At 39.3% G+C, this 24989-nt stretch overlaps 1 protein-coding gene across 1 annotated transcript in view; it reads right to left on the reverse strand.

The window, feature by feature from the left end:
- Positions 1-4480: 4480 nt before the first annotated feature.
- kcna4 (potassium voltage-gated channel, shaker-related subfamily, member 4) overlaps positions 4481-24989 on the reverse strand; it is a 34305-nt gene continuing 13796 nt past the window's right edge. The window contains exon 2 of the mRNA XM_026378951.1: positions 4481-6739. The gene's annotated coding sequence lies outside the window, so the exon portion shown is untranslated. The remainder of the gene's footprint in view (positions 6740-24989) is intronic.

A 24989-nucleotide genomic window follows, 5' to 3' on the forward strand; every position in this document is an offset into this window, starting at 1 on the left:
TTGAATTGGAGACTTTTTTTTTATTTACTTGTGATTTGTCTGTTTTGAGTTTTCGTATGTTGCTGTGTGGTATTAATCACTGGACGTTAACAACAGTGATGTGATACATAGCACTGATATATCATAGAGCATTTATCACAGAGCAGAGATTACATAATGTTGTTCAAATCCCTATTGCTTACTATTAGGGCTGCAACTAATCATTTTTATTGATTCGTCTGCTAATGATTTCTCAGTAGAATATCCAAGTAGATGTAGCCAGCTATCCTATTTAATTTGAGAGCCCACAACAAATTTTAATCCTCACATTTGAATGTTTGGTATTTTGGCTTCAAATGTGGCTAAAACCAGTTGGCAGTTAATTTTTCTGTTGATTTGACTTTCCAGTGCTACTCTATATACCATCCCAAATGAAACCTATATCTCTGTGATGCTCATATTTGAATCTCCAGTAGCTTGATGAATGAGGGCTGAATTGATTAGGAGTGTGTTCTGCAGCCAAGAGTAGCAGTCCTGAAGTAGAGACATGCTTTTTCCCAGTGAAACACTGGCAGCGTAAAGTTACTGACGTAACTCTCAGGTGTAAAAACAGGTGGTCCGACCACAAAATCTGTACAGTATTTGGGTATTTCTGCTCATAACTGTGTCTGTATTGCATCCACTTAAACATATAATTGCTCTTCTTAGACTAACATAGTCTCTTCACTGCTCTGGTGCAGTATGAGCCAGAAAATGAAGGCGTTCCAATATACCAAAGTTAAATTTCAGGTAATGATTAAGCTAATGAAAGCTATTAACATTTAATCTGTATCATAATTTATGGAAGCACGACCATCACCTTTAATTATAACCAAAATGACAATTTAATACTGACCAGTGATGTGATTCTCATATCAAGCGACACATAGTAACCCTGTTATTAACCCAGTAATTTGAGCGGACATTAGCTGAATTTACCAAGGCCTTTGAATAAACACATAGGAATTTTGCAAAGCATTTTCCTACATGAAACAATTTCCTAAATATAGATGTGGCCATGCAAACACTGCAATCATCGATCTGCAGCAAAGAGCACTAATACAGTTGTGCAGGAGGCAGATGGTGCAAAACAACCCGAAATCCAGTCAGTCACATAATATCCGGCACAAATACTAAACAATTACAATCTGCATCACCGTTCAACTGTTTTGCAATGCTCCTCATAAGCCACCTTGTTCATAAGGAGATTAAAACATAAAACGGGTTCCTGGTGTTCTAACATCTAACACTGTGGCTGTTCCAGTCATTTTTATGTTTGTGTATCTAATATCAAACTGAGCTGTATGGAAACATCCACAGTACTGCTGGAGTGCAGATACTAGGTTCAGTCAGGTTGGTTTGTTTTATATATATATCTATATATATATATATATATTTAAAGATCTTGCAGACCCTTGTGCTAAGTTGTCTTTACACCATTATGAAACTAGAGTGTAAAACTGTCCAGTTTGGCTCCTTTTTTTGTATTTAAAATATTTATTTGAATGTGGTTTGGGCTCCTTTTTCCCCCTGACAAAAAATAATTATCTTGTGTAACTGCTCCTCCTTATTATAAAGTTAACATTGACAGAGCACTGGCTTCAGCAGACCTGGGTTAAAAGGAGCAAACGCTGATTAGGTTATCACCAAGAATAATTTCAATTTTACAGCTAACCTGTTCCTTATGAGGTTGGTTTATAGTAGTCTGGGATTAGTCTAGTTGTACAAATAAGACCACAGGATGGAGGAACATCCTGAGACGCCTTCACAGCACCTACAGTACAGTGTTTCCTCTTTTGAGATTACATTTATGACCACTGCAAAGGCTGGAGGACCTGATTTGTTTGTTTTGTAGCAGACTATGAAAGCAATATTACGTTTCACTAAATCTAAACGCTGGGCTGTTGTTTGGCAAAGCTTTACATGTGTGGTCTTCTTTTTTTTTTTTTTTTTAGAAGAAGAAATCCTTTGTTATTGATCAAGGGAGGCATTCATCTTAAAGTTAATCGAGCCTAGTTGCTCTGTGGAAAGTGAGAGTCTCAGAGTTGTTTAGACTTCGGCTCGTTTTAATGCGTAATCGACCCCTAGGAAGATTTTTTCCTGTGAACGAGGTCAGTTCTTCCTTAAATATGATTGTTTTTTTAACATCATAACTGAAAATGATTCAACTGTGTTGGGTGAGTCTCCTCCTCCTCTGACCAGGAGCAATGACACAGAGAAACGTTATAAATGTTGCCCCAGTGAGTTTTCCAGCTCAGAGGTGATTGTAATTAAAATTTTCTCCTCTCACCTTGTTCTGCGTGTTATCTAATGTCCCCCACACAGACCGTTAACCTCTCTAACAGCTTTTTAAAATCTGCTCATTGACTGTGCTGAATCACAACAGTTATCACAAAAGTTATCACTGCAGGAAACTGGAACATCCACAGGAACATCTAGAAGCGTTAAGTTTGTTTAGTCGTCAGGATATTTTTCTACTCATATGATCGGGATGACCTAGAATACTGATAAATATCCACGTGTAGAACACAGGATTAGGGCTTTTTTTTTAACTTCGTATCACTCAGAACACGCATGAGGATAAATGATTTTCCTTCCTGCAATGTTCAGTCTTTGAAATCTGCCTGTTGACACGTACTGTTTTCATGTTTCAGACAGTACACTGCCCTTGTCTGGTTTACTCCGTCTCTCCTGGAGAGAGCAGATTTCAATGAGGGCAGCGCAACTTGACGTAATTGTGTCCTCTAACCAAATAATTATTTTAATTCATAGATTGAGAAAATGGGTTGGAGACAGCCTAGTTAAACAGAATTCCTTCACTCTCCCTTTGTGCTTGTTTGTTCTGATTGATTAGACTTGACGGCCTTGAGGTTCTCAGTTCTCAGGCTGATCCTGTTCTTGTTCTCTGCACTAACCCGTGGGCATGTTGCTCTTTGGCTTGGCATCTTTTGTGCTGCATGTGATAATACAGAGCTGTAGCTGAACATATCACTGAATGGATTAATTTGTGTCTTTACACTTTTATCAGTATTGTTGCACTGCAGCTTCTAGCCAGTCTTGGCTGTCGGTACGATAGTTCAACATCGGGGCTAGCTACATATTTGTGTGAGCCAACGTTCAGCGTGAAATCTCCAGGCCGTCTCCTCCTGACTGTTGCCAAGTCCAAACTTCGGTCTAGAGCTGAGGCCTCAGGTTTGAAACGACTTGTGCTTTAGGCACATAATCCGATAAAGTCAGTGTAACAAAATATCTTCTGAAAATATATCTCCACAGATAGATTATAGGTCCATTTTATTTATAATCTGAACACAATGTAGGATATCTGCTTATTTGTGTTCTTACCAAGAGTGAAAGAATAGGGCTAGCATTTTGAAAAAGATTTGTGTTATTTTCAAAACATAAAAAGTCTGAAAAAACTGAAGCGGACTTGTATTTTCTCACTGTTCTGTTTGTGAATCCACAACAAGACTTCTCTAAGAAGTTCTGAGCCACAGACCTCTGTTGTTCTCCAGCTCCAAAGGTTACGAATGGTCAGAACATTGCCAGTGTCTGAAATAGATTTCCATGAGAAAGAACCAACTGTTGGTGACCTTTGCTGTGTTGGTTTACACGAGTTCAGTGGCTTCTCATCCTGCACAACATTTCGGTGGTAGAACGACAATATATGTATATATATACACCTACACCTTAACTGTAGAATGTAACTGCAACCAAGCAGATTATATTTTCTGTTTACATTTTGAGCATATGTTGAAAACAGCAAGTTACCAATAAAGAACATTTGAAAATATTTGATATGTCAGTACAACTTTCTTTCTGCCAAAATATCTGATACTGTAGTAATAATATGTGTGGTAGTATCCACTATTTTCGAACATAATCCATCCAGTGATTTTCTACAATTATGTTTGCAATTTAAGTGCACAATAACTGCTGCCAGCTGTTTCTTAAGGTAATTAGTTTCAGAGTGTAAATGTCCTGATGTGCTTTGAAGAGTTAAAAGACAAACAAGGGAAATCATTTTCTGGATTCACAGACAATACGGTGAACAGACATAATTCTTTGTTGGTCTTTGTCTCTGAATGGGGCATGTTGACAATAACAAAGGTTTAGAAAATCGTCAGCCATCAATCTCGCCAACGTTACGTCTAAACTGAAAATTATTACAGCAGTCACAGTCAGAAGCCGGTTCGCTAAGCCATACATGGTTAGCATATCCTGGCACCTCACAAATTGCTAAAAGTGCAATGAGAAGACTGTTAATAAACAGTGTGACGCATTTTCATTATTGTAAGAAAACCAGGAACAGGAAGTAGCTTTGTATGTAGTGTGTTGATCTTCTTATCTAACTCTTGGTAAGAAACAAATACTGAGTGCATTTATCTTAATGTCAAATGTTTAACTTTAAAAGTTAAAAGTTCTTTTCTGTTTTGACTTTTTTTTTCTTATATATTACTTAAATGCTGATATTATTAGTTTTTTCTATGAAGTTTCTTTCTTTATTCGTTGTCAAGTATTAAAAATGTAGTAGTAGTACCACGTTTACATTTAATGCCATCAAGGTGACGAATCTGTCAAATCACTCAGACAACTGTAGCCTAACATCTGCATTACTTTTCAACTCTCTGACTAATAAGACTAATACTTCTTCTTTACATTATGTTTGTTATTTAAAGTTGTTGTTCCCCACACAAACATTTAAGTCTGATTATGGATGATTGTGGAACAAGTTAAGTTTCCCTTGGATTACTTCTTCTTTTTCTTTTTTTTCCAGCTTCAATTATTACTGTCTCTAACTTTGTAAAGAACCAACAACTTTGCAGATTTGACTGTGACTAAACGTAGCTGGAGTTTACTAGTATTCCTTGTAAAACTGCTGGTATGCAGATATGAAAACTGAATTTGTATCTGCTCCTTTGCAATTAAAAAAAATCCTCCTCAAGAGGAGTAAAATAGTGACATCTGTTTCTGAAACTAAGGAAATATCTGGAACATTCAGTAAACATCTTTTATGAGGGATGATAGTATTGAGGTAATTACAGAGATTTTTTAAGAAAAAAACAAGAACATGAACTTTGGATTTTGTTAGGATGTAAAGAAAAACTAAGAACACTAAAATCCAGAGCTCTAAATTCAATCGTTTACATGCCATTATGGTTAGCACAGCATGTAGAGGACATTTATTTAAACGAAAATGTAAGAAAATAAAACACTGTCTTCATAAAAAATATGTGATATAACTTATTACTTCAAAAACCAAATAAAACTGGCATGTTAGTGGACATTTCTAATCATTGCATCCACGGAAAACAATGCAGGTCTAACAGACGTAACAAGATCCAATGCTTCTCTGACAAAGCTGCCCAAAGAACATCAGCATGTGTCGTGGCGAACCGAATAAAGTAGGCGGGAGTAGGTGGATTTTCAATGGGCAAACAAACAAAAGGCTACTTAAAATCTGACAATGAAGTATGTCGGAGCAGCATTCACAACAACATGAACATGATTGTATCCAGCGACGACAAACCAAACACAGGTGATCATGGTCGATGGTCATAACAGTCAAAGAAAGTAAAAAGTCTCAAATTACTCTATCTGCAACACATCTTAGGACACACAAGTAGAAACGTCTGCTATGTACATTTTTTCCTATTCAGTGTGCATCTATAACACAACATTTTCCAGAAGTCCACAACATACAATAAATTCAGGGTTTCACCTTTGGTTATGTAATTATCAAGGCTAGATTTAAAAAAATATAGAACACACGTCCATGTTACTTTTGCATACAGTTAAATTCAAAGTGAAAACATATCAACAAAGCAGCTGGTCAGCTCTAAATTTTGCATCTGAGAAAAAAACCTAAGGTATTTCATCTTTACGTCGATGATTCTCGGGCGGTGAAAAGCCCAGCAAGTTTCATCCGCTGTTTTTCTGTGATAGAAAGTGAGTGTGGCAGATATTTATGATGGTGTTTATGTGCCTGACATCTTTGCTTTAGTGTAAGTGGATCTTAATGTAAGAGGATATTCTTCTGATGTATTTCAGTGTGTTGCATTGAGTCTGTCAATGTTTGTCTCCTATTTCTCTCCTAACCCTCTTTTCCACTTTCCGAATGAGGATTCTCATGTGTTATGACACAATGTGAATTAAGAGTTTGTTGCCAGCATTTGAGTGAGCGACTCAGGCCAGCCTTGTTTGGTTGACGGTATGAAACAAGATAAAAATAGATTAAGTCGGTACTGCTGACTGCGCATAAGCAGAGAGCAAACTCACCATTTAGTAACCAATGACACCTACGAAGCCGACCCAACTAAAACATTATGTCGACATTACAACCAAACATTATCTCTATCATATTAAAATATTCACATCTGTTCCTTACAAGACACTTTTTTTCACATCTAAAGAAAACATCTTTGAACTGGTTTAAGTCTCTTAGTTTCATCACTTCATACATCTGTATATGTGTAATAATTAAGGCAATCATTTTGGGCCACGACTTACTCATTTTCCAACTCCAGTCTTAACCCCCGAGGGTTAGTTTACTGATCTTAGACAGTAACTCTCATCTCCACTTGTCCAAATGCCGGGTCCCGTCCAGTTGTTGTTGCTTTTCAGTGTCCGCTTAATGCTCTTGATGACCGGTCATAATGTTTTGCTTGTTCTCTGCAATTTCCAGAGATGTGGGGGATACTCCCTCTCCCTGTAGCTGGCAGCGCTGCAACAGAGAGAGAGAGAAACAGGAAATGGATGCAAATCTGTCATCATTCTTGAGCAAAAGGCTTCCTGAAGATGGAGTAGTTTGCTCATATGCTGAACTGATATTGTGAATATTTTCCTTTCCCACCCAGGGGTTGGCCAAGACGCATCCCACTATAGATAATCATCAGGGTCATTAAGCAGGGACTCCTTCTGAAGCACTGGGGGAGGGGATAGGTCTGAGTGCATACACATTAGAAACTGCTTACATGCTGTACAACTTTAGTTGTATAATGAATCATTCCTCAATATCACATTAAATACATTTGATAGCTGTTGGTAGCAAACTCTAATGTTGTTGTAAGCCGATGTAAGGCCACGTTTTCTCCTTTATGTTATCCCTTGATTTGAAAAATCATTAAGAAATTTCTTTTTATATTACAAATCTTAATTGGAAATCTGCATAAAATGTACAAGAGGCACATTTTAAATAATTTAATGTCAAATTCAAAACAAAACACTGCTGTAAAGCTGAGTTTAATTCAGGTCAATACAAATTAACAGCACAAGTTGATTGGTATGAGAGCTTTGGCAGACAATGCCACTGAATGTGTTAAGAGCTTGAAGCAGGCCAAATACTCTGTGACCAAACTGCAGGTCTAAAGGGGAAAACAAAAAACTTAAATTACAATTTGATTGCTCAAGATGTCTAGGAACTCTTGCAATCAATACCAAACTCAGACAAGCTGCAGTGACAGAGAGAAACAGTATGACACGATTGAAACAAATCAACGGCGACATGATGGACATCCAGATCTTAACAACGGCTGGAAAACGCTGCTAGTGGCCGTTTAGACTAATACGTCCTTCCTATGTTGCTGCATTTGTATTATCGATTTAGCTCAAATTTAAATGCCTTCTTCTTCGTGAACTGTTTATGTTGTTCTGGCTACCCCCTGTAGGGCGAAGCCTTTCGCAGAATAACTGTTCTGTGTCGTAGCTATTTGTGCTTATTAAGATGCAGACTATTAGAGACAAGCGTCCTCTTTAAACAGAGCAGCTGTTGTATAATTCTCCACCTCAATAATTTGAGGATTTCCACATAGTCTCCCAGGAGTCGAAGGCATTCTGTATGCAATCATAGCTGCAGCAGGCACAAAGCAATTACAACAAACATACTGAGTGTTTTTATCTAATTCCCTTATTAAGACTTTAGAGCTAAACCTGTGGCTGTTTACATTCCAGGTTGTGTTTGTTCGGTAGAGCTACTTTAGTAAATACAGCACAGGTAGTGTGTTCTGTATTTACCCTCCAATACCCTGTACCTGGTATGATAAGAGCAGAAATATAGAATTCAATATTCAAGTCAGTAATAGCGCAGAGTAAACCATGTTGGAGACGTTTAAATAAGTGAAGCAAAGCTGAGCCTTTAATGTTACTGTATCCGCCTGAGAAAAGCACATGAAGAAAGCTGTTTACAGTCAAGCACGGTGGAGTACTATACTGAAATTATGTACTCAATGGGTGCAAGTGTACCGACTAGACCTCCAGAACACACACTGAATAAAATGTTTGTTGATGTGTTTGTGTTGCGGCCTCATGAGCGCAGGTGACCGTGCTGCGATCTCAGCTGAAGTTCACGACCATTATTAGAACAAACTGCGGGAAGACGTTGAAAAAGTGGGATTTTTATGAACAGCAACAACATCGTGGCAGAAAATAAGCTCAGGTTCTTTTTTTCTCGGGTGCTTGATGGTTAATGACAAAGGAGCGACGTCTCACTGCCGCAGGAGTTACAGCGTTAGATGCTAAAGTTGGCAGAACTGGAATAATGTAATTAAGTGCTATTAGACGTCTTTCAGTAACAATGATATTAAAATGAAAAATGGTTTATGTCACACGCGCTAACAGTAGTATTTTATTTGTACAAAGATGCTCATTAATAGAGCTGCAACCAATGATTTTTTGTCATTAACGTATTAAATTGTTTGGGCTCTAAAATGTCAGCGCACAAATCGCAGGTAACACACTGTGGAGCTCTGCTTGTCAGACAAACTCAATGGTTGATCCAGCTTCCTGTCAAGTTTCCAAACACACTTTAACATTCTACTCCAAATCTGTACGGCTTAAAACCAACATCTCTGAAATGTCACCTGGCAAATCTGCTTACGCGTGTATGACACATGTTCCAGCATTTACAGTTCCCAGTGCAAACTCAACTTCAGCAGGGTAAATACATTAGACACAGCTCCGTAATTAATCTGTCAGTCATGTCTGTTTTTGACCTGAAGATCCTGAAGAGTGTGACTACGATTTTCAGATCACCGCTGTGGTTTGCCGGTCTCATTATCGGTTAATACTGTCTGTACTAAACTGGGTCGCTCTGTAATCTTGTCAGTTTGTCGTTTGGCTTTTAAAATCAAACGTTAAAGCATTCTCCCTAAACAAAAGATGCTATACCAGGGATAATGAAAAACCAACAGCATTTTGTGTTTTTCTCTCTGTTGATTTTGGATTAACACTTCATCACATGTATGTCCGGTAGGCAGGTTCCCACAGCCTTCCAGCACACACTAATCTAATACAATGAGCAATCTATCCAGACAGTTTCTCATTAGAGGCTTAGCAATAAAGCACCAGTGACAAAGGAGAGATGTGTGTGGACGCTGCAAACCTCACACCGTGTGCACTAATGAGGCTGAATGTCCAGACCATATACAATGGCAAGAAAAAGTATGTGAACCTTTTCGAATAGAATCATAGTTTTCTGCATTAATTTGTGATAACATGTGATCTGATCTTCATCTAAGTCAAGAGTATTCACAAATATAATGTACCTAAAATCATAACTGAATGTCTGAATGTCTTTATTGAGAAGAACCATAAAAACCTTAAGAAAATTTGTTTGGAGGTGTGGACTAGAGCAACTTCCACTGACAAAAACCACTCTAACACTTTGACTTTGCTCTGCACAAGAAGAATACGCTTATGTGAGGCATGCCTCACCAAAAGGAGCTTTCAGAGGATCTGCGATAAAGAATTGTTGTTGCTTACTAAAAAGAACATTGTTCCACGCCTGAAGGTTGCCAAACAGCACATTGACACTGCACAACCGTATTGGATAAATGTTTTGTGGACTATGTGAGAATGTCTGTATGTGAGCTGAAACTTTGTAGAAGAAGGATAATGACCCAAAACACACAACAGAAGAAGAAGACTTCATTTTTTTAATTTTTTCACTACCAATTTTTTATGGTTTTTCTTAAAAAAGATTATTAATTAACATTAAAGATCTGAATTTTTTAGGCACATCATAGTTGTTAATATTCTTGACTTAGATGAAAATCAGAAAACCATAAAATTCCAAAAGGTTCACATACTTTTCCTTGCAATTGTATAGAAAATGAATGGAAATCATGTAAAAATTCAAGAAATAATTACTTGCTAAGTAAGTCAACCAGTTGTACACACACCTGGATGCTCTCACTTCAGTGGCCCAGCTGCAGGCGGGACAGTTTATAGTGTCACATGCACAAATCTATTAATCCCACAGCCTATCACCTTAGGTCACTGCCTGCTCAAGGCTAAGCCAAGAGCAGCAGGTTAAACCTGTTCAGATCTATACAAGCACTTGGTATCCAGAAGCTCTTCCTATTCACAATTCAAGAACCCAGGAGCTGTTTTTTTTTTTTCCAGGGTACTGGATTTAAAATCATTATGGTGGTGTAGAAAGTATCCAGTTGAGACGGGAGGAGATGGAGTCTGCAGGTATGACATTGTGTGGGGGAAGGATTTTACAGCCCCAAAGCACAAAATGATATTAACATAACTGCAGGGGGTTGATAGAGTTAATAAATCCAAATGGCTCAACAGATTTCTGAAACGACGACAACCTCCAGCTGATCCCCACATGTTCTATCTGTCGGAGTTTAGCCCAGTGTAGACCTTTGAATCATGGCCCACATCTCAGACTTGTGTAGCAATAGATCTGTGTTTGTGTTCAGCTGTCAGAAAAAGATTGGATGAGTTGGAGTCAGTCACTAAATGGTTTTCTTCATCGACACGTGTCACTGGGCAGACACTTTTATCTAAAAAGACTTACAGTGAGGTACATGGTATGTAGGAAGCAGGGTAAGCGTGAGGACGCCGTGACTTGTTCTACACAAGTTATATTTATTTTGTTCCTTAATATGGTTGTTTGATCAAAATCAACGGTGCATTAAAGATGCTTTCTGTGGCAGCCAACATTAATATCAGCCGTAACGTGTTAATCAGCAACTTAATAGCTGCTGTCTGCACAGGCAGGTGCAATAAGACGTGGTCTCCGTCACTGGCCGCTAGCTGTAAGCTCGTGGTTTTTGGCACTGTGCCATTTGTGCTGTGCTTTCGCCTTCACATTGATCTTGGTACAAAACAATTCAGACTACACAAGTGAGAAAAAAAGAAAAACCACTAGTTCTGCTACAGGTGGAGAACTGTCAACTCCAACTTCCCCCTTTAATGTCTTTTTAAGTAGACCTCTATGAATATGACAGATTGAACTTAAGCTCTCCCTCCTTTGAGAATATCTTCTCTGACAGTTAAGTGTTTTGGTTAAAAATCTCTATTTCTCTATCAAAGTCTTCCTCTGATCTGTGTGTCGCAGGCACTCTCAACTATCATGAAAGCGCCAGTGAGAACCTGACAGGCGAGTCACCTGTTACTGTTTCCAGATGAAGCACGGTGCTGTCCAGGAGACACACCTGTAGTTTAATCTGACTTTGACTTTCCTGTGCTAAAGATATCACATTTCCTCTTGATGAACCGTCAACAACAAGGAGACACAAATGTTCACAGGACCCTGTGGTATTGTAAAATCACAGGATGCTGTTTTTGCAGGGTTAACAAATCCCCACAGCGTTTGCACATTGACAAATGCCTGTTGTATGTCTATGACATGAGCACCGCACTGCAATTTCCACAATCACTGTAATTTTACAGCAATTACCAATCTGATCAAATGACACACATCAGCAAGCAGATGCACTTCAGCCCTAGAAGGTTTTCATGCCACTACATTAGGGAGGGTTATGTTGCAAACCCACGACAGAAAAATAAAAATCAAAATAATCATGGATCTTTGAGAGTGCACATGTAGTGTGGTGCCTTGCTTCCTGCTTGCTAACACTAATCCAAAGGCGGTGTGGATTTTCTGCCTCTTGCTGCTTCTTGCCTCACACCCCTGCAGGGCTCTCAGATCCACACTGGCTTTCCCAGTCACACGCATGCACACTAACATACACAGATGAACACATGATAGGCTATAAATATTCAGGCCGGGATCGGCATTATGTGCAGCGCAATGTTCACCAGGGACAGAACACACGCTGTGCTCATTTCAACCCTGCCACCAAGCTCTCTGTCAGCACTTTTCTATGGGGGAAAAAAACAAACTTGCGCATCTGCTTATCTGATGCTGTTCATTTAGGCAGACTTGTCTGCGAATGTGCCCAACGGAGCCCAAACCCGAGCATTCCCCGTATCGCTGTTGTGTTATTGGCTCGCACAGTCCTCATTAGATGTGTGAGCCGCTGCATGACAAGTCAGGCTTCAGGTGATGTGAGGGTGAGAGGTGCTGTTTGGAAAGCACATGTGCAACACAGTGAGTCACATTACACCACGGCAGGCTGTAATGGTGGATTAAAGGCAGGACACAAATGGAGACAGTAGTCAGAACACAAGATTAATGTCAAGATACTCTCGTTCACGCTACCTGTAGACGAATGAAACATAGACACATACTGAATACAACAAACTACAGTGACTTTAATTACGTGAATAAATGTACAATATGTAGCATGAGACTGCTTCAGGAGAAGCAGGTGATAACTGGGTTAGTGCCAGTTGCTTCTGTGCCAGCAGCCGACGAATCTATAAGTTGAGATGTTTTTTCTTGTCTGTGACACAGATAAAAAGAGACAGGCCGCTCTTATCTAATCTTTCAGCCCCGCGTTGTACTGACAGAACGAAGGGTTTACAGTCCAAAATGTCAAAGCTAAGACTGTTTGCACTCTTGGACGCATCTTGTCTGCTGAGTTTAACAGACTGCTAGAACAGGAAAATGTAAAGACAACTAAAATCAAATGATTTTACAGTATTTAGTGGATTGTATGTCTGTGAGTATGGCAGTACTAGTTGGTCTACCACTGAAATATCTCAGCATTGCCCCTAAATGATGAGATGACCTCAGATAAACCGGAGTGATCGAGCTGCAGGTTCTGTAAAACAGTGATTATTGTTACAGTAATCCGTCCTACGCTAGAACTGGGAATGTTTAAGTAAGTTCGGTCAAGTTTTGCTGTTTGTGATATTACAACAACGTTTGGAAAAGGCTGGATGCTTCAACGTTGTGTTACTTCACAGACTCTCAGCTGCAACACATGGTATCCCCACACTATTCTCCTGAAACCAGATGGCACAGGAGACGTTTTTTTTTTTTTTCCAGGCATTTGTGTTACAGTGTGCAACCAGGCACAGGCCAGTCAGAACACTTTATTACTGGGGGGAAATGGAGTCAATAATGACTAATTACATCACTTCCTCTCATCCCCTTTGATTAAAAGTAGCAAGTCAGGAAGAGAGACTGAGGTCTCAAGATAAAGTTCATCTCCATAAATGATGATATGTTTAAAATTATAGATGCGCTGTGCTAGCACTGCATAAAGTCAGCAGGAATTTAGAGGGGGACCATGACTTGATTTTGAGGACAGCTGCAATTCTAACCTCTAAAATCTGCGAATAAAGACGTTCCTGACTCATGTTTAGAGAATCGTCTGATAACTAAAATGCAAAGTGGTCCTGTCACTGTGCACATAGATAGATAGATACAGTAAATAATTAATAAAGTCAGCTGCTTTGCCAATGTTATGCATGGCCTTTCTGCTAAATCACAGACTGCAGCTTCTGCAGTTCAACCAACTTCACAAAAAGATCCAGTGTTCTACAAGTCACTGAAGGGGGTTTATTGATTTTGAAGTAGTCCCTATATGTGCACGTGCTGGTGCCAAGCGACGGCATAAAAACTGCACTGTGACTATGATAAGAGGGGATCTGAGGAGGTTCTAGGCAAACGCTCAGTGTTTTCTGCTGCATATGATCCCAGACTGTCTCTGGGATCATGAGATCACAGCCCTGTGGGGACTACGGTCTGTTGTGTTCTACATGTCTCTTAATAGTTTTTTATGACGCGGGGTTATTGTCATGCTGCAGATTGAATTTGGGACTGATCAGACACCAACTTCCTGCTGGTTTTGAGTGATAGATAAGAATCTTAGCTCTTTTGTGTCAAATATTTTGCTGCTTTCCTAATGTTTTAAGTTTTTTAAGGCTTCTGTGATACAGACACTTTTAATGTTTCACACTTTATATATTCTGTGTATAAATTTTAACTGTGATCATGGTACATTAAGCACAATTTCATAATTTGTGTGAACAAAAGCACAGAGCTGCTTACCCAAAATGAAAACTGTCATTAACTGCTCATCCCCGTCAGTCACATCATACCACCTCCAAACCAGCCTCCTCTATCTCGTGCCCCCGCAGGCATTTCTCACATATGTACTTCAACAGTGACTTAATGAAACGCCTACAATCACTTATCAACAGCAGATGCCTGCCAGTTGTGTTGCCAAGCATAAAAATTACCATGTTGTTTCCCTTGATAATGGTAGCTGCTGGCAATATATCCCCCAATTTACAAAGTAAATTACAAACTAGAATTCATTTTGCACAACTGACCCATTGTAATTGTGTTTTTGGATATATGATTAGAAGTGTCAAAAAACAGTGAGGCATTAGATGGATGCTAATCTCAACAATTTAAACTACTGTGGCATATGAATGCAAAACAAGCAGCCTGTTGAAATGTTTTAAACGAATTTAAACTCACTTTTTACATGACCTGCGAATCCGCCTCACACATTGAATGCATCATTATATTACAAGTAGTTAAGCCAGAGCAAGCTACCTGGTGAACACTGTGAACTATTTAGCTGCTGAAGGTCAATATATTTCATTAAGGTGTTGGTTGAGGCCAAAACAGAGCTAAAAGTGAGCTGACTTATATTCATAGGGTGAACATAAACATGACTTCAAATCAGAAAATCCATGATAATGTTGCTCCATAACTGTGTAAACATGCTCATAATATCAACTGATGACACGTCATGTCAAAATAAGTTCACAGATTATTTCTGCTGCCCCCAAGTAGAAAAGAAAACCAGCTAGTTTGAAGTGTTGAACTGTTTTTTAGATCCCACCTCAGATGATCTGCTGGGTTTAATTAAAGCCATATCTTCGTTTACGAGGTTCAATAGTCAATTCTTCGTTTTTAATTGCAGGCAAGAATTTGATCAAGCCTCAATGTGTTTGTTGCTCTGACCACACAGCAACACTGGCAACACAACTTTCTAAATGAAACTATGGCAGATAAAAAATAGGTAGGAACTTTGAATTAAGACTTAATTGTACTTTGTTAGAGGTTTGGTCATAAGGAACAAGCAATTAGTGTGAAAACTGCTGCTGAAAATCACGTTTATCAACACATAAAGTGATCAGACTGATTTATAAAGTCGGTAAACGGCGAAGTGAAATGGATTAAAACAAGATGAATTGTTCTTATTTGTTCAAGTGATTGTTTACTGTTGTTTATGTTCAGTACATAAAAATAATAATTATGACACCAGATTAAGGCGTCATGGTGGTGTAGGGGTTAGCACTGTCAGACCTGGGTTCAAATCCACCTCTGCCTCCGTAGGTTCACTCCGGCTTCCTCCCACAGTCCAAAGACATGCAGTTAGGCAATTAGATAAGTGGTGGAGTCTAAATCGCCCATAGGTGGTTGTTTGTTTCTATATGTCCGCCATGTGACCTGTCCAGTGTGTACCCTGTGATCTCTTATCCAAGGGCTGCTGGGACAGGCTCCAGCCCCCCACACCCCTTAAGAAGAAAAGTGGTTGGGATAATGAATGGGTGGATGATGCCAGCCTACTGAAAATGTAATCTGTTACCGTGTTGAGTATAATCTCCTCTAAGAGGCAATATTTTGTTTAAATGTGCTTCTCAACACGTACTTTGACTGAATATGATGCTTTCTAGATCACTGTGGCGTCGTGTTACTCAAAACAGCAGAGGAGGAGCAGCGGTGTTCACTTCTCAACTTTCCGTGACCACCACGTATACCCTGCGGAAATAGTTTTGCCTCGTTTATCTCCCAATTTAGTTGTGATGTTCATCATTTTTGTCACTGCCAACCTGTTTGTTGGCCTGGGGAGGACAGATTACCACATGCCTCCTCCCATATGCACACGGAGCAGCCAGCCACCTACCTGCAACGATATCCAACAAAGCAATGCAGACACATTCCCAGCCTTCTTCCTACTTGCATGCGCTGCCAAACATGCTTGTTGGAGGAGCTGGAGTGATCAAAGTACTGTATGCATCCATATATGGCTAACTGTGGGAGCAGTTAGTAGTCATGTTCACCCACATCTCACTCTCACTGTGATTGAGGAAAAAATCATTTGTGTGCAGTCTTCTAAATCTGAACCGGAGTGTGCATCTCTGCCATTGTGCTCGCACGCAGTTGTAGCAATGTGCTCGTGGAGCCTCATGTAGGGCTGCAACTAACAATTATTTGTGTATCATCTATTGTTGTGTGCTGTTGTATGCATGACAACTATTAACTATATCTCTCCCTCCTTTCCATCTATGCATACCCCCAAATGTTTAGTTTTGAGCATGTGTCTGTCAGAAAACCCTAAAGATGTATGCTGTACAGTCATCCTGCCTCAGCAGAAATCTGTTCAAACTAATTATTTAAATCCCAATATCCCTATATATTTATGCTTATGGGTGTATGTAAACTTTTTGGCCTAAACATGAAGGTGATGCCCTTGTTGCCCTTATTTATATCTAACCTCCCAGTTCTTGGCATGAGCAGAGGTGGGATTTTATGAGACCAGACATCACATTACTGCCCACTCAACATCTGCCTTTGCAGAGTCATGCACATACATCTTCAGAGGCATGTGGCAGTTCGATTAAACCAACAAACAAACAGGCGGTGAAGGGCACTTCAAAAAGGGCAAAGTAGCAGGGACTTCAGTTCTTACAGGCACTCAGCTCTGTGCATTACACCTCCCCTCCAGGTCATTTTCAATCATTAGAATAAAACAACTGTAACCATGAAGTGCCTTACACAAGCTGTGTGCTGTTTATCTGCAATTCTGGTTGTTCAGTGTCAGAGATTGATGCTGAACAGCCACTGAGGATTGCATCAGGGTGGAATGAGACGCACACACGAGCGAAAACAACAAGGTGTGTGGGAAAAGTAAAAACTTTGCCTCCGAACCAGCATTAGCTCGACCCAGCTGACACACAATAAATTCAGAAAGCGATGACAGCTGACCGTCATGTGGTTACCATGGCACTGCAGCCATGTTTTGGTTTTGCTCTGTCAGAGCGCTCCGCTGAGTCCTCCTCATGGCTGGACCGCAACACTGTGCCTTGTCAAACTACTGAATTAATTTGTCCGTCACAGCTCCCACAGCGTCTCCTGTCTGTCCCGAGTCATGCCTCTCTCAGAAATCTTCATTTATTTTCTTTCACTTTGAGATCTTAATGAGCAGCGTGGCTCTGGAGGCTCAGCCGAAGTTAATGGTAAGTTTCTCGTTCTGCCCGTTCATTTACTGTGAATGGAAAATTAGCATCCTGGAAATCCAATAAAGCACACAGTCTGACTTTTTTAAACATCTTGAGGAGACATGGCAACCCCACCCTTTTTCTAGCAAAAATCAAAGCTGCTTGCTCTTACAGGCTTTTCCACCAGTGCAGTCTCTTTCCCAGATGGCCAGCTTCTTACTTTCTCCTCTCCAACTGGCTGCTTTTTGCTTTTTTTTTAAATGGGAAACTGTGATCATGCGTCAGACACATCTGTCCATTCCTAGCACTGAGGCGATGCAGAAAAAGGAATATGTTCTGTTGTCAGTCGTTCCAGTTTGAAAACATATGTGAAAATACCCTTCAAGTGTGACTGGAAGTGCGAAGCTGAAACTTGACATATTTAAGTTATTATAAATCTGTAAAACTGCCCAGCATGAACATGAGCGCAGTGACTCACACATTGGCCCTGTTCACCTGTTTGACTCAGCTCACCTCAACGCTACACTTGGCAGTTTGCAAGCGTGAATAATGAGGATATAATCCACAGCAGGCCTCAGTACAGTGATATTAAATTTGCTTTAGTGTGATACGGACACGCGGAGAACAGTTTAGCTGTTGCATTTTGTGTTACAGTTGCTTTTTGGGAGATAAAAATAGCAGCGGTCACATCTGTGCGTAACCTGAGGAAAGAGGGTTTTATTCATCTGTAACTGATTACAACAGTAGTGGAGCGTCTATCGTTTTTGGCTCTTGACCCCTCCTCACAGGTTTAAGCTTCTGAGTTGTGAGCGGTTCAGTTTCCCAGTTTCACCAATTATCTTCTGACTGATCGTTTCGGCTCTGAAAGCAAGACAGTTTAAATTTGCACAAGATTAAAAAAGGAGTTTTCTTCTCTTACAAATTGATCGGTAGCTACAGCTTCACATGACATCACACCAATAGATATCTGGCATCGGCACGATTTATCTGCAAATCCAGTTTGGAAATCCAAATCTTGGAGGAACAATAGAGCAGTAGATGTCTTTCTCCTCTTTAACCATCTTGTGACCCTGCTTATGACTGATTTATTCACTTCCTGTCAGTGCAGCACTAATAATTGTTATGATTGTGTGCTTGTACTGTTTCACTGCTCTGAATGCAAATGTATACACGTTTTGCTAACAGTGGTGTTCTGTTCATGGCCACAGCTGGAAAATGTACACACACAAATCACTACTACTAATACATAAACTCATGCAGTTTTTGTTGGATTGTTGTTTGTGTGTCTGCGTGATTTGTTTTTTTTCTAAAGCTAAAGCCTTCAGGTAGAGATTCACTGTCATGATACAGTGTCTGTGAACAGGTCCTGCATTGCATGAGGAGAGCAGAGTCAATTATCCTGCAGCTTTTCCATCACACTCTGTCAGTAGCAAACCACTATGTTGCCAGTTGAGCCTTCTTCACGTAATCCTTTCATGGTTTCAGACAGTGTTTTTCGTACTTTTCCGTCACAGACCACATGCCGTGTTGGTACTGAAGACATCGCGTGCCTTTCATGATACTGAGGTAGATACAGCCCCTCAAAAATACCTCGGTCTCTTAGAACTTTTCTTTTGCAGATCTCCTCCTGCTCTCATCTAAAAAGCCTTTTTGATTTCAATGTACAGGTTTGTTTTCTTCCTAACACATCCCACTCCGCTCACTAAGCCTCATTTTATACAGTACACACTATAATTGCTACCACTCCTCTATGGGAGTCTGACTACCTGAGACAACATCTGCATAAACATTTTGACTGACTACTATAATTCAGTATTATGAATCCAGTTTTTCAGCCACTCTGCTGATGTTGTTAAGGCAAGATCTAATTCAAGAGCAAAACTTTGTTTCAGATTTGTAAAAACATCATTTCCTCTGGCTAGAAAAAAGTATAGATTGGGTGCTTAAGGTTCTTTCAGGTTATAGTAATTAGCAATTTAATGTAATTGCATTCTATTTTTATCTCTCCGTGTAGCAGTTTTCACTGTTGGTAACTAAGTCTGCTATTATTGACACAGGGTTCAAATTGTTTTCAAATGCACTAATGATTTCCAGTCATCTTTTCTTATTGGTATCCGTTTCACTCTTGACTGTTCGGTATCAGAACTCTATTATGTTAGTGCCAATGCAGATTTCCTTCTGACAAATTGTTCAAATGGCAAAGCCAACTGTGGGTTTTAATGTGAGACCCACCCTAAGGTTGGCGCCAACCATGACTGTTCATCAAAAATGTATTTTCTCAGACAACTCTAATTTTTGTCATTTGTCATCTGCAAATCACTTCTGCTGTCCACAGAAGAAGAAAACAACCTCCGGGAGCTGTTCGATGGGCTGCACACCACCCACACGAGGCCAGCGACAACGAAAACTTGAAATCAGATCATAGCTGCTCCTGGCATGATGTTTCCGACTGACTTTATTAAAACAAAATTTTGTTTGTCTGATCTGCAAACACATACACCCGCTGTTCTTCTGTTGCATTTCTGACAAAGTAGCAGCTCAGCAAGTGTTGATGGTGGCCGCAGCATGTAGCACTTACTGTTAAACGTGTTACCCACGAGTGTTGCCAAATCACTAGAACTGAAATTGCAAGAATTACAGTGTTTCCTAAATTTATAGCCTGAATAGCAGAAAATGAAACGATTTGTGAAAACTTTGCCACAACAGCAGAAAGGGAAGGCCTGCTTGGCATCTGGTCAGGGCGGCTCAGACAGACATTTGGACTTCATTAACAAGACAAAAAAAAAAAGGTGAAAGGCAAAGACAGGCTCTGCAAACAGCTGATGAGGACAACTGAAAAAGGTCTTTTCCTTTGTGCTTGAATATTGCCTGATAGGACACTTAAGGTTAATTGCAGTCTTATAAAGGTAGCGATAATTACTAGATTGATCATGGGCTAGCTTCCCAGATCACCATTAAACTTCATTCTGGACATGGAGAGTGGAGAATTGCCGTTGTCTCTGTATCTCAGTGTTTCCAAAGTTGGGACTCATCCTTGCATCAATGTTTTTTTACGCCTTCCTGTCTGTTTTATTTTTCCCGGAAATGTCTTCTTATAAGTAGCTACAACCTAACTTTTTCTTAACATGACATGCTGTTATGTATATAAGAAATGTTTGCTTTTCAGTTATAATTTAATTTGATTTTTATTTCGGGAGTACTTCAGGCCAACAGCCGTCTGCACTCTGTGTTGCTGCCAAACATCAGCAATCAATAATGACAATAATATTTTTTTTCTTTTTATTACAGTTTTACCTCGACTGAAACCACTTAGTTTCAGCCAGACTTGATAAACGTGATGTGTAACTTAAGAACTTTTCAGATAAACACTTCAAATTACGCCAACATGCCTTAATCAGAGTTCATGTTATCAGCCTGTGTTTGTACATGTAGTCAAACCTCTCTGTGTGGAATTTAAGTAGATAGCCATATTTGAATAAAGCAAATTAAAACATGGCATATTTGTATCAAAACCAAAAGCAAGAAATAAGCCAAATGTTGCTAGGACAGTACTGACACTTACAGTGTTAATGTCTTTACAAGCTGCTCAGACAAAATGTGTCAGATGTGCCACAATATCAAAGGCTAGAAATGTGCTGTACCCATTTACTCATCTCCACTGTGTTAAAGCCAAAAATGATACTGTATCCAGCAAGGTCAGACTGTATAGGAATAACAACTCAAAATACTACAGTAACGGTAAAAATGTGAGGGAAAGACAGGCTTATTTCCTAGTTCCCACCCAGCAGACTCATTAAATGAAACGACAAAGAGCAAAAAGCACGAAATGAGGAGTGAAGACATACTTCAAATGTGCATAACACTCTGTCTGAAACAATGCACATGAAATGACCTCTACCAAAACAGTAAAAAGTATCATAGCATCAAATAGTCACTATAGAAGCACAGAGGATATTTGCATGTAACACTGAAGTCACCGTTCTTTCTTCTCCTGCACACTCTCTCTCTTCATGTGGCATCAACAAGCTGAGTCGCTGCAGAAATAGTGTACACCAAGGAGACAGGACAAATAGTGCATTTAAATAGACATGGTGTAACATTCACAGTATAATGCATAATTCAGCCCCTCACTGTGGATTAAGCCCTGTTCCCCAGCTGTTACAGAGAGCCACTTAAAAACAGCATGGAGCACAACCGCCAAGACCCCGAACTGTTATTGATATCACGAGGTTCCTTTTTTTTTTTGAATTTCACTCCAGAATGTGCACAAGAGTGAATCACATAACAAAGTCACTCGTATAATTTAGAGTCCTCCTGTTTGCCAGTGATCTGTTTGGAAAAACTCTGCTCTCCAAAACACATTTTCCAAACTGAAGGGTGAGACATGGAAAAAATAAAGTGCAGAACGCACAGTGCAAATGTTCACACGCAGATGTTTTTTTTTGTGTGTTTTTAACACTTACACTTTACCAAACTAGAACACATGGACACGTAAACACACACGCTTCGGGACAGTGTTTTCCATAGACAAATAGGCCCTATCAGAGATTCCAGTCTTTGTTGCCGTGACAATGATTACATTAACCCCAAACACACAGGTTTCTGTGTGCCCTCCACCCGATCCTTGGGGAGAGTGTTTTCAACATAATGCATGGGAATGGAACATAACACGGAGCCAATCGATCCAGTGTGACAAACAGACAGAGTCTGATGTGCACACAGAGAGAGAGCGGACGAAAAAAGAAACAAAAGCACGAACTTCTGCCAACAGCGAACTCCTTCCCAAACTGGCAGCGTTATCTGAAGACATCATAACTGCCATTTAGGCCAGAAGGTTTCCTGGACCTGCATCTGTTAGGCCTGGATTTAGGTTTAAAATAGGGTTTCTTTCTGTTAGAGAGTAACTGCACTGCTCAGCGAAGTATTATCCTACATGTAATTAACTGCTTTTAAACAACAAAGAAGTAGAAACATGTCTGCCCAGGAAACCAACCCATACATATAGTGCATGAGAGACAAAAGATAAACCAAATTCCTCCATGATAACTTTCCAGAGTTTTAAACTCTACCCCCGTGTTATTATAAACCACGGCCAGTGCAGATAACGCTACATACTACAGCTTATCCTTCTGTATCACATTTCATCAAATTGACAGCATTATTATTAAAAGGGTTTTATTATATTGGGGAAATGTATAGAAAATACAAATAATAATGTAAAGGCTGCACATACCATTTATTTCTATTAACATTTAGTCTCTGAAATAAAAATAAAAAAAAGCCATCCCAGTTTCCCAGTATCCTAAAATGTTTGGCTTTGTCTAACTAACAAAAAAATCTGTATTATTTCCATGAAAAATGACTTGATTTACAATATTTAATTAGCATATAGCACCTATGCAGGTTTATCTTTGAACTCCGGTGGAAGGGGAATCAAATAGTCACAGTTATGTACCAGCAAACTTCATCACACAGAAGCTAATATCAACAATGTTTTACTCACTAAAATGTCACTAATGATACCATGTGGCGGAGTATGACTGCAGGATACTGTAAGAAACAAGGTGTTGGTTTATTATTAAGTTATGTAAGTGTGAAAATGACTGTTCAGTCAGCAGATTTCTGTCTGTTGTGTTGTTTTACACTATGTCTCGTTGTTAATAATACAATGCACAGTGTATTTTGTGTGGATTTGTACCTGACTGCGCTATTTTAGATGCAGCAGAAGCCACTAGAATTAACAAGTAGAACCAAGGAGGGGTCTTTTTTGAAACAAATCCAGTCCCTGGCACAGCAGGAAATGCAGTACCTATTTTTACCCACAAACATGCAGTTTTTCAGCAGGGACGCATGGGAGGGCTCCAATTAGCTCACAGGAAACCCACAGAGACAAACAGTGAGATAACTAATAATATGTCTTTCCCCACATGCTGACATACCACAACGGGAAAAAAAAAAACACGACTGAAGAAGGCAACAAATGAACATGTAGAAGGACGTCAGTGTGGGGGGGGAGAATTAGAGTCTGACTACAAAATGTTTGAAGAAAGAAAATCTACATTTAACATTTGTACGTGTGACAGTGGAGTTTTTACAGTGTGTTTGAAGAATTCATGTGTATTTAGAAGACATGCAAGTCCTTGTCTTTAAAAGCATTCGACAGAAAACGTCAACGTCTGGTTGTTGCTTGAAACTGATTTGAATTTGTAGAGTTTTAATAGGTTGGAATACCTCTAACATTTACATGCCATCATTAAAGCACCCAACGAAGCAACCATACAGTACGCCTCTTATTCATTCATTCATTCATTCATTCATTCATTCATTCATTCATTCATTCATTCATTCTTTGACTCTATACTCTCCTCATTACTCATTCATCCCTTCTTTGATTCACTTAGTTTGATCCATTCAGTCACTGACTTTCATTCATGAACTCATGTATTGATGCGTCCATTCATTTATTCCCTCATTCTTTCTCACTGGTTTATTCTGTAAGCCATGTTTTCACCACCACTGAAGAGCAAGTCATTCATTGTTAGTTGAGAGTTTCTTTCATACGCACACTCACTATTTCATCAATTACCTTCTTCCTTTCATGCACTGATTCACCATCCATTCAGTCCTAAGTTCATTTAAATTTGGATTCACACATTTAGTGATGAAGATTGCAGATTGGTAAACTAACTTATCATTTGGATGCATTCAGTCTTTCTTAGAGTCACTCGTATTAATTTGTTCTTTCATTTATTCAGTTAACATATATTTATTCATTCATTCACTCACTGATTGGCAGATTGATCAGTGATACTGTCCTAATAAGCAGTTCACTCCCTCCCTGCTTCTCTGTGCTCTGCTACTGTTCTGCTGCTTGTTAGATGTGGTACATAGGAGAAATTGTATCTTAAGGAGACGTTAATACAGCGTTGACCAGTGCAGCCAAAGACATCTGTGGGCAGTGATCAGAAATAAAATCAAGGTCAGGTTTAAGATTTGTTTGCTTGAAAAGTCAGGTAGCATATTCAGAAGTAAATAAAAGGAGCATTTTATCTCTGGCCTCAACTGTAGTGCTTCAACTCATGTATTATTATTTGTAATATTATTTTTTGACACATAAAACAGAAGCGTTCTTCTGCTGTCATCTAATTTTACCCACATTAAGAGGCTGGAGCACTCGGAAATTTAAGTGCATTTTTTAGTCAAAGTAAGTTTAACTGTTTTTTTTTTTCTACTTGAATTTACAGTATGACCATAAAAGTGAAAGATTTTTACTTCATCTTCTTCTGTTTTGGGACCACACCTTCAACTCACACTTGCATATTCGCCTCACTGCTGTAAGCAAATCCATGATTCGTTCTAATCCCATTAAAATAAAAAAAGGAATTTGATGAATAGTGTTAGATATAAAACATTTAACATAATAGCAAGAATGGTTTGAAAGGAGAGATTAAAGTGAAGGTGTGATATTATCTGCACTGATGACAGATTTACGTTAATTGTCTCAGTCACAGTTAAAGAGGCTGGAGGAGCATGGTTCATACGCTGTGCACTAAAGGGTATAAAATTCACTATTAAGAATACAGAGGTTG

This window comes from Anabas testudineus, chromosome 3, assembly GCF_900324465.2.
Source record: "Anabas testudineus chromosome 3, fAnaTes1.2, whole genome shotgun sequence".
Taxonomy (NCBI): domain Eukaryota; kingdom Metazoa; phylum Chordata; class Actinopteri; order Anabantiformes; family Anabantidae; genus Anabas; species Anabas testudineus.